This window comes from Panthera pardus, unplaced genomic scaffold (assembly GCF_024362965.1).
Source record: "Panthera pardus isolate Hobbes unplaced genomic scaffold, ASM2436296v1 HiC_scaffold_16, whole genome shotgun sequence".
In the NCBI taxonomy this organism is placed as follows: Eukaryota; Metazoa; Chordata; class Mammalia; order Carnivora; family Felidae; genus Panthera; species Panthera pardus.
In genome coordinates this window covers 61,521,928-61,532,575 of record NW_026526721.1, presented here as the reverse complement: position 1 = coordinate 61,532,575, position 10,648 = coordinate 61,521,928, and positions in this window count along the sequence as shown.

Below are 10,648 nucleotides of genomic sequence, written 5' to 3'. Positions count from 1 at the left end.
AGCAGTTGAATGGAGCCGTAAAAATGCTCTCTTTGGAAAACACCCAGAAGTGATGCTGCGCGGGAGGGGGGGTGGGCGGTGGCTTGGGGGCCGCTGTGATGCCCACACCCGCCGCGAGGGGGCAGAGGTGCGCGCTGGCGGGCAAGCGCGCCTGCAAAGCACATCTCCAGCGCTCAGAAGGCGGGATCGCAAGGTTGCTGGTTGGCTGTCACCCATCACAGCCACTGACAGCCCGTGTAAGGATTCTGCCCGCGTCCTGGGCGGGAGCGAAGGGGCGCGGCGAATAAGCAAGCAATTCCTGGTGAGTGCGGGAGGGTGAATTCCGCCTCCGGCTAGTACAGATACATCTTTTCCAGAAACAAAGGAGTGAGTCATGCTGCCTCTGATTAGGGAAGGAAAAGAGGCAAAGCTGGGCGAGCCCGCTGGGTCCCCTGCAGCCTTGCGTTTTCCCGACGCTCTGGCTCACTGCCCCCAGTCTTGGCCCCCGTGGTCTGCACAGCCCGGCACTGCACCCGCTCCCGCGCCCGCTCGCGATCATCCTAGTCCCCCCTCCCCTGGGAGCTGGACCGGTCCCCCCTATCGCCAGATCTGGGGACATCTAAAAGGCAGAGTCTTTTGGTCACGTGGGGAACCGGCAATAATGGAGCCGGCCCGCAGAGTGTGTGCTTGTTGGGGGGAGAAGGTTGATTTGCAGCTCAAAGGGTCAGCCCGGCGAGCAGCCCTCCCCTGCGGGTGCTACTGTACCAAGTGACAGTTTGGCGGACCCGGCGGCAGATGGCGGTAACGCTACCTGTCAACCTGCAACTTCCTCGTAGCTGGAATGGAGCTCTGCGAATGTTTGTCATAGGCCAGCTCCCTGGAGGCCCCAAGGAACACACCTACACACCGCGCGTGCGCACGCACAGTCAGGATCCTGGTGTCCCCTAGGATCCACTCTTTCTAACATATTCCAGAATAGGGTGGAGAGGGATAATAACACTAATAAACGTTTATTGAGTGCTATGGGCCAGACATGTACTGTTTTTACATGATCAGTAGTAAAACAATAATAATTAATAGCGATATGCGAAAGTAATGTTGCTTGAGAAATTAACTGCCTGCAACCTACGCAGATCTGGTCAAGGAGACAAACAGGGATCGCCTACAAAAAACTTCTTTAGGGGTGCTCCTGAACCCTTAGAATTGTGTATGATCCTAACGGAGGTGGGAGGGACCCCCCACCCCCAACTATGACGGAGGTAAGTTTACCTGCCAATCCTGATATATAAGAGCTGAACCATCATTTGTTTTGTTTTAGACAAGTTAAGAAATGCAATTTTTTTTAGCATCCAAATATTTGTCACACAAACATTTATAGAAAGCTTCATAAGCTAAAAAGTGGACACCGTTGTTATCTCCACTCTATCTGAGGAAAATAAGACTTAGATACAATGCTCACAATCATATAACTAGCCAATGGTGGAGCCAAGGTTCAAATGCAAGTATGTGTGTGACTCCAGTTCAGAGGTCAACAAACTTTTTCTGGAAAGAGCCAAATAGTAAATCCACTTTAGGCTTTGTTGGCCGTATAGTCTCTGTTGCACCTACTCAACTCTATTATTGTATAAAGCAATACATAAATAAAAGAGCATATATGTGTCCAAATAAAACTTTATTTTTGAATAGCAAAGGGTGAAATTTTTGTAATTTCTACGTGTCACAAAATATTATTCTTTAAATTTTTTTCAACAAATTTAAAAATGTAAAAGCCATTCTTAGCTCACAGGCTGTAAAAAAAAAACAGGCAGAAAAAAAAAAAAAAAAAAAAACTACATGCGAACGACCAGATTTCACTTGTGGGTGATAGTTTGTCAACTCCTGCTTTAGTGTCTACACTAATCTGTACACTTTGTAGGTACTTCCTGCCTCTGGAGCTAAACTAGCCAGCCCTAGTAGACAAAAAAATCAAAGACATTTTGCCTACTAATGTTTCAAGAAGCTTAAAAAACTATCCACTTCCTAAAGAGGTAGATCTTGAACACCAAGTCATGATTACATCAAGGTTATATTCCATGAGAGAGTATGATGTATTAGAAGATCAGTGGGCTTGACCTTAGGAAAATTGGCTTCAAATTCCAAACTGTGTGATTTTGAGCACATGACCTAGGTTGTCAGTGGTTCAGGGTCTTCATTTATTAATCACAGTGCTTACCTCAAAGGTTAACTATGGCATTAGATCAAGCAAAGCACGTAAAATATATAGCATAGACAGACAAGTTCAGAATTTGGATGCCTAAAATTTATTCGATTTAGGGGACCCTACTTAAGAAAAAGAATACAAAATTTCTATTAAAGACTAACTGCTGAAAGTAAGCATTTATTTAGAATGAGAAAAAAAATCCCAACAAATATTGGAGCCTTAGAAATTCAGGTAGTTTTCTTATAATATTTCTCCAGGAAGTTTACCAAAAATGCTTACCTGCAAAATCATCCTGTTTATGACCTGGCTTTTCTTCCTCATCAAGGACATGCTAGAACTCCCAGCAACTCAGAGCATTCACAGGGGTCCATGCAAGTCAAGGGCCCTGAAGTTTAGTGTCACAGTGTGGCAGCAGAGTGGCAAAGTGGTAACACAGAGGGGAATTGATAAAATAAATACATATATTAAAGAAAATTGGAACTATGTTTCTTATTGTCAGAGAAGAGAGGGGGAAACATCAAAAAAAAAAAAAAAGCAGGAACTCGATAGTGTGGGGTAAAATAAGAGGTATTAGTGTGAACTCATAATTTTTAATACAGACAAATACAAAGAGGTGATAGATAAATGACAGTAGATAAATATAGATGTCACTGGATGCACGTATATGTGTGTGCACACATATGTAATCTTAGTACTATCCACTAAGAACAGCAATAACCCAAAAGTAATGAGCACACTTAGTTCCCAGATCTTGTTTTTTAAAATATCTAACTTGGTTTATTTCCACCAAAAGAAACCAGGGTCCTTGGAAAAATAACTGATTCCAGGGCTGGGAAAAAGAAAGTATAAATAAATCTGGAACATCTTATTGTGTCAAAAGTTTTAAAAAATAATAAAAAGCTCAAAGAATGAGAGAGAGAGATGTGAAAAGGACACAGAAGCAAGCTTAAAAGAGTTTAACTGGCCAAATCTGAGATAATTTAAACATTAAACTAAATCATGATAGCAATATTGGGCATCTGGGTGGCTCAGTCAGTTAAGCATCTGACTCTTGATTTTGGCTCAGGTCATGATCTCACAGTTGGTGAGATTGAGCCCCACGTGGGGCTCTGCACTGTCAGCATGGAGCCTGTTTGGGATTCTCTCTCTCTCCCTCTTCAGTCTCTCGTACTCTCTCTCTTTCTCTTAAATGAATAAATAAACATTTTTTAAAAATTAAAAAATAAATAAATCATAATAGCAATAGATTACAAATTGTTGAATAAGTGAATCCATATTGATATAAATAAGTGAATGAATGAATGGAAAGTTTAATGAAGGAGATATTTACACAGTTTCCGAATAACCCCCACCCACCCCACCACACACACACACACACACACACACATACACCACACACACTCATGCAGTGAATGCTCATTAGTTACAGGGGAAAGAGAGAGAGATGCAGTGGAGAAGTCTAGAAGACACTACTTTAACCAAGGGATCAAAGTGAGCATCATAAGTAATGGGGCAAATCAAAATCATGGGCACCTGAGAGAACACAGTGAGGGAAGCACAGCATTACTTCTGAAATGAACTCTTCCAGATTGAAGGAAACTTGATGGGACATGACCACTAAATGCAACTCATGTTCTGAACTAAATCCTTTTCTATAAAAACCATCATCGGGATAATTGGTGAAATGATGAGAATCTGGAAACAGAATAGGAGTAAATTATCAATGTGAATTCCTAATTTTGATGATTGTTGTGACTTTTGGGGGGATTGGGGAATACAGTACACAATAAAGCACTCAGGGATGATGAAGCATTGTTCTCAAATGGCTCAGGGGGAAAAAAATACCTCTGTAATGAACTCTCACACTTTGTGGAAACTTAAAATTGTTTAAAAATTGAATATGCATATTAATCATTAAAAGAAAAGTAACAGGTTATAAATTACATAAGAATAAGCATTATGCCTTATACTTCTTTTGAATCCTTCTTAGAAATTCATAAATCCAGACATATGTAGTAATTCAGTAAATACTGTCAAATGGAAATGTACTGAGTGAAATGGGCAGTGGGGTATTATTTCAAGTGTCAGACTACCACAAAGATTGGCTTTATTATTTTTTAAGGGCTAAGGAAACATTAATACAAAGCATACCGTCTGTACTATGCAGGCACACAGGTATAACAGAATCGGATGATGAAAGCAAATAAAACATACAACAAGATTAATGTATGTGTACTTAATTATAAAAGTAAACATTTTATTTCTTGGTAATCAGACATAGTAATAATCTGAGAAATACCCCTTTTATAATTATTTAAATCCATAGAAAAATTTAGGCCTAGCCATAGAGTTGAAAAAAAATGAGATCTGATATATGAATCAAAACGGTAGTGTAAAAAAATTAATATTCTTTTATACTATGTAGAAACCCCTGGAGTGCCTGGTGGCTCAGTCTCTCAGTTTTGGCTCAAGTCATGATCTCACAGTTCGTGAGATTGAGCCCTGCATCGGCTCTGTGTTGACAGCGAGAAGCCTGCTAGGGATTCTCTCTCTTCCTCTCTTTTTGCCCCTTCTCTGCTTGGTCTCTCTTTCTCAAAATAAATAAAAACTTAAAAAAAAAAAAAAAGAAAACCCTAGCTATGTACTATGCATTGCATATCTGTAGGTTATGGTTGTATCAGAGAAGCAGAACCACTGTGAATGATGCAGAATCATTTAGGAGTTACTTTAGGAGTAATTGTTATTACTCCCATATATTCAATTATGTGCAGGGGCTAAGTAGTCTATATAAGTCCACCGCCTCTGGGTGTGCACTTGGGTTTGAGTCAGCAGGACCAGTAGTGAAGAAGGGATGGTGGATATTAAATGGGTGGACAAGGACAAGCTGGGACTCTTGCCTGTTTCTTATGGCCTACGTGGAGTGACCTGCAGGATAAGCTGCTCTGTTTCACTTAGCTCAGGTTGCTGGCAGGAGCTGCTGGAGTTCTAGGATAACAAGGTGAGTCAGAAGATCAGCAACAACCTGAATGGACTGTAGCCATTCAGGAACATCTGGTTCCACACCCACCTTCAAAGCATAAAGATGGCTGGTGCTTCTCTTCCGCTTTCCAGATCTCATACACACTTCTCTGGTGGCCAGCCCTAGTCTGGAAACAAAGGGAATTCTTAGAAATGTGGTTTCAGGGCGGCGTAGGAGGACGCGGGGCTCACAGCGCGTCCTGCCGATCACTTAGATTCCACCTACACCTGCCTAAAGAACCCAGAAAACCGCCAGAGGATTAGCAGAAGGGAGTCTCCGGAGTCAAGCGCAGACTAGAGGCCCACGGAAGAGGGTAGGAAGGGCGGCGAGGCGGTGCACGCTCCACGGACTGGCGGGAGGGAGCCGGGGCGGAGGGGCGGCTCGCCGGCCAAGCAGAGCCCCCGAGTCTGGCTGGCAAAAGCGGAGGGGCCGGACAGACTGTGTTCCGACAGCAAGCGCGACTTAGCGTCTGGGAGGTCATAAGTTAACAGCTCTGCTCGGAAAGCGGGAAGGCTGGAGGACAAAGGGAGGGAGAGCTGCTGAGCCCCCGGACGGCAGAGCTCAGCTTGGCGGGGAACAAAGGCGCCAGCGCCATCTCCCCCGCCCATCCCCCAGCCAAAATCCCAAAGGGAACCAGTTCCTGCCAGGGAACTTGCTCGCTAGCGCGAACACCCAACTCTGTGCTTCTGCGGAGCCAAACCTCCGGCAGCGGATCTGACTCCCTCCCGCTGCCACAGGGCTCCTCCTGAAGTGGATCACCTAAGGAGAAGCGAGCTAAGCCTGCCCCTCCAGCCCCCGTGCACCTTGCCTACCCACCCCAGCTAATACGCCAGATCCCCAGCAACACAAGCCTGGCAGTGTGCAAGTAGCCCAGACGGGACACGCCACCCCACAGTGAATCCTGCCCCTAGGAGAGGGGAAGAGAAGGCACACACCAGTCTGACTGTGGCCCCAGCAGTGGGCTGGGGGCAGACATCGGGTCGGACTGCGGCCCCGCCCACTAACTCCAGTTATACACCACAGCACAGGGGAAGTGCCCTGCAGGTCCTCACCACGCCAGGGACTCTCCAAAATGACCAAACGGAAGAATTCCCCTCAGAAGAATCTCCAGGAAATAACAACAGCTAATGAACTGATCAAAAAGGATTTAAATAATATAACAGAAAGTGAATTTAGAATAATAGTCATAAAATTAATCGCTGGGCTTGAAAACAGTATACAGGACAGCAGAGAATCTCTTGCCACAAAGATCGAGGGACTAAGGAACAGTCACGAGGAGCTGAAAAACGCTTTAAACGAAATGCAAAACAAAATGGAAACCACGATGGCTCGGCTTGAAGAGGCAGAGGAGAGAATAGGTGAACTAGAAGATAAAGTTATGGAGAAAGAGGAAGCTGAAAGAAAGAGAGATAAAAAAATCCAGGAGTATGAGGGGAAAATTAGAGAACTAAGTGATACACTAAAAAAAAATAATATACGCATAATTGGTATCCCAGAGGAGGAAGAGAGAGGGAAAGGTGCTGAAGGGGTACTTGAACAAATTATAGCTGAGAACTTCCCTGAACTGGGGAAGGAAAAAGGCATTGAAATCCAAGAGGCACAGAGAACTCCCTTCAGACGTAACTTGAATCGATCTTCTGCACGACATATCATAGTGAAACTGGCAAAATACAAGGATAAAGAGAAAATTCTGAAAGCAGCAAGGGATAAACGTGCCCTCACATATAAAGGGAGACCTATAAGACTCGTGACTGATCTCTCGTTTGAAACTTGGCAGGCCAGAAAGGCTTGGCACGATATCTACAGTGTGCTAAACAGAAAAAATATGCAGCCGAGAATCCTTTATCCAGCAAGTCTGTCATTTAGAATAGAAGGAGAGATAAAGGTCTTCCCAAACAAACAAAAACTGAAGGAATTTGTCACCACGAAACCAGCCCTACAAGAGATCCTAAGGGGGATCCTGTGAGACAAAGTACCAGAGACATCACTACAAGCATAAAACATACAGACATCACAATGACTCTAAACCCATATCTTTCTATAATAACACTGAATGTAAATGGATTAAATGCGCCAACTAAAAGACATAGGGTATCAGAATGGATAAAAAAACAAGACCCATCTATTTGCTGTCTACAAGAGACTCATTTTAGATCTGAGGACACCTTTAGATTGAGAGTGAGGGGATGGAGAACTATTTGTCATGCTCCTGGAAGCCAAAAGAAAGCTGGAGTAGCCATACTTATATCAGACAAACTAGACTTTAAATTAAAGGCTGTAACAAGAGATGAAGAAGGGCATTATATAATAATCACAGGGTCTATCCACCAGGAAGAGCTAACTATTATAAATGTCTATGTGCCAAATACCCGAGCCCCCAGATATATAAAACAATTACTCATAAACATAAGCAACCTTATTGATAAGAATGTGGTCATTGCAGGGGACTTTAACACCCCACTTACAGAAATGGATAGATCATCTAGACACACAGTCAATAAAGAAACAAGGGCCCTGAATGATACATTGGATCAGATGGACTTGACAGATATATTTAGAACTCTGCATCCCAAAGCAACAGAAGATACTTTCTTCTCGAGTGCACATGGAACATTCTCCAAGATAGATCATATACTGGGTCACAAAACAGCCCTTCATAAGTTTACAAGAATTGAAATTATACCATGCATACTTTCAGACCACCATGCTATGAAGCTTGAAATCAACCACAGGAAAAAGTCTGGAAAACCTCCAAAAGCATGGAGGTTAAAGAACACCCTACTAACGAATGAGTGGGTCAACCAGGCAATTAGAGAAGAAATTAAAATATATATGGAAACAAACGAAAATGAAAATACAACAATCCAAACGCTTTGGGATGCAGCGAAGGCAGTCCTGAGAGGAAAATACATTGCAATCCAGGCCTATCTCAAGAAACAAGAAAAATCCCAAATACAAAATCTAACAGCACACCTAAAGGAGATAGAAGCAGAACAGCAAAGGCAGCCTAAACCCAGCAGAAGAAGAGAAATAATAAAGATCAGAGCAGAAATAAACAATATAGAATCTAAAAAAACTGTAGAGCAGATCAACAAAACCAAGAGTTGGTTTTTTGAAAAAATAAACAAAATTGACAAACCTCTAGCCAGGCTTCTCAAAAAGAAAAGGGAGATGACCCAAATAGATAAAATCATGAATGAAAATGGAATGATTACAACCAATCCCTCAGAGATACAAACAATTATCAGGGAATACTATGAAAAATTATATGCCAGCAAATTGGACAACCTGGAAGAAATGGACAAATTTCTAAACACCCACACTCTTCCAAAACTCAATCAGGAGGAAATAGAAAGCTTGAACAGACCCATAACCAGCGAAGAAATTGAATCGGTTATCAAAAATCTCCCAACAAATAAGAGTCCAGGACCAGATGGCTTCCCAGGGGAGTTCTACCAGACATTTAAAGCAGAGATAATACCTATCCTTCTCAAGCTATTCCAAGAAATAGAAAGGGAAGGAAAACTTCCAGACTCATTCTATGAAGCCAGTATTACTTTGATTCCTAAACCAGACAGAGACCCAGTAAAAAAAGAGAACTACAGGCCAATATCCCTGATGAATATGGATGCAAAAATTCTTAATAAGATACTAGCAAATCGAATTCAACAGCATATAAAAAGAATTATTCACCATGATCAAGTGGGATTCATTCCTGGGATGCAGGGCTGGTTCAACATTCGCAAATCGATCAACGTGATACATCACATTAACAAAAAAAAAAGAGAAGAACCATATGATCCTGTCAATCGATGCAGAAAAGGCCTTTGACAAAATCCAGCACCCTTTCTTAATAAAAACCCTTGAGAAAGTCGGGATAGAAGGAACATACTTAAAGATCATAAAGGCCATTTATGAAAAGCCCACAGCTAACATCATCCTCAACGGGGAAAAACTGAGAGCTTTTTCCCTGAGATCAGGAACACGACAGGGATGCCCACTGTCACCGCTGCTGTTTAACATAGTGCTGGAAGTTCTAGCATCAGCAATCAGACAACAAAAGGAAATCAAAGGCATCAAAATTGGCAAAGATGAAGTCAAGCTTTCGCTTTTTGCAGATGACATGATATTATACATGGAAAATCCGATAGACTCCACCAAAAGTCTGCTAGAACTGATACATGAATTCAGCAAAGTTGCAGGATACAAAATCAATGTGCAGAAATCAGTTGCATTCTTATACACTAACAATGAAGCAACAGAAAGACAAATGAAGAAACTGATCCCATTCACAATTGCACCAAGAAGCATAAAATACCTAGGAATAAATCTAACCAAAGATGTAAAAGATCTGTATGCTGAAAACTATAGAAAGCTTATGCAGGTAATTGAAGAAGATATAAAGAAATGGAAAGACATTCCCTGCTCATGGATTGGAAGAATAAATATTGTCAAAATGTCAATACTACCCAAAGCTATCTACACATTCAATGCAATCCCAATCAAAATTGCACCAGCATTCTTCTCGAAACTAGAACAAGCAATCCTAAAATTCATATGGAACCACAAAAGGCCCCGAATAGCCAAAGTAATTTTGAAGAAGAAGACCAAAGCAGGAGGCATCACAATCCCAGACTTTAGCCTCTACTACAAAGCTGTCATCATCAAGACAGCATGGTATTGGCATAAAAACAGACACATAGACCAATGGAATAGAATAGAAACCCCAGAACTAGACCCACAAACGTATGGCCAACTCATCTTTGACAAAGCAGGAAAGAACATCCAATGGAAAAAAGACAGTCTCTTTAACAAATGGTGCTGGGAGAACTGGACAGCAACATGCAGAAGGTTGAAACTAGACCACTTTCTCACACCATTCACAAAAATAAACTCAAAATGGATAAAGGACCTGAATGTGAGACAGGAAACCATCAAAACCTTAGAGGAGAAAGCAGGAAAAGACCTCTCTGACCTCAGCCGTAGCAATCTCCTACTCGGCACATCCCCAAAGGCAAGGGAATTAAAAGCAAAAGTGAATTACTGGGACCTTATGAAGATAAAAAGCTTCTGCACAGCAAAGGAAACAACCAACAAAACTAAAAGGCAACCAACGGAATGGGAAAAGATATTTGCAAATGACACATCGGACAAAGGGCTAGTATCCAAACTCTATAAAGAGCTCATCAAACTCCACACCAGAAAAACAAAGAACCCAGTGAAGAAATGGGCAGAAAACATGAATAGACACTTCTCTAAAGAAGACATCCGGATGGCCAACAGGCACATGAAAAGATGTTCAACGTCGCTCCTTATCAGGGAAATACAAATCAAAACCACACTCAGATACCACCTCACGCCAGTCAGAGTGGCCAAAATGAAGAAATCAGGAGACTATAGATGCTGGAGAGGATGTGGAGAAACAGGAACCCTCTTGCACTGTTGGTGGG